Source organism: Palaemon carinicauda, chromosome 7 (assembly GCF_036898095.1).
Source record: "Palaemon carinicauda isolate YSFRI2023 chromosome 7, ASM3689809v2, whole genome shotgun sequence".
In the NCBI taxonomy this organism is placed as follows: Eukaryota; Metazoa; Arthropoda; class Malacostraca; order Decapoda; family Palaemonidae; genus Palaemon; species Palaemon carinicauda.
Genome location: NC_090731.1, coordinates 28729445 through 28730162, shown reverse-complemented (window position 1 = coordinate 28730162; position 718 = coordinate 28729445).

Here is a 718-nt window from a genome sequence, read left to right as displayed (position 1 = left end):
TTATTCCATTCAATAATTAATTGATCTCGATTGGTGAAGAGAAAAGGGCCATTTAGTCTCTTAATCTGCCAATGAAAGTGAAACTGCCATCTGTGTTCCTGTCTTTTACTGTTTATTACGTTTGTTAGCGACTATTATTGCTATGGTTAAATGACCAAGACTCTCGTGACTATTTCTACCATATTTTCATAAAGAAGCAGGTCTAATTAACTTTTCAAACAGAATTCCGACTATTTATATTGTCAACAAATGGTCTATGAAACCAAGAAAGCGGTAATGTGTTGCACAAATGTAATGTAGTATCATTATCCAACAATTTTACAAAAACTCGCTAAACTTCTATAAGAATGTGTGGTCTCATATGTAGAGAGTTTCATAATTAGCCAAATATACTGGCATGTGATGTAAAAATGGCCACCAACCAATATTCCAAAACAATCAAAGCATACGTGGAGGTCAACACAGTGTTTGTTTTTTTAAATCTGGGAGTGTGCACAGAAAAGCCATGAACTAGGTTACCAGGGCATTTATTAAATGTCTTTAATGTCTAACAAAAACATGAAACTGTTCCAAATCAGAGGTAATTTCTTCGCGACCATCCGAAGAAGACCCCGGTGTTACTCTGAAGACAACTTCGATCGTGGTCGTCCACTGCCAAAAGTCTGTCACAGATGATACTTTTGCGCTTTCCTCCTCTGGTAGTGATTCTTCATACGGA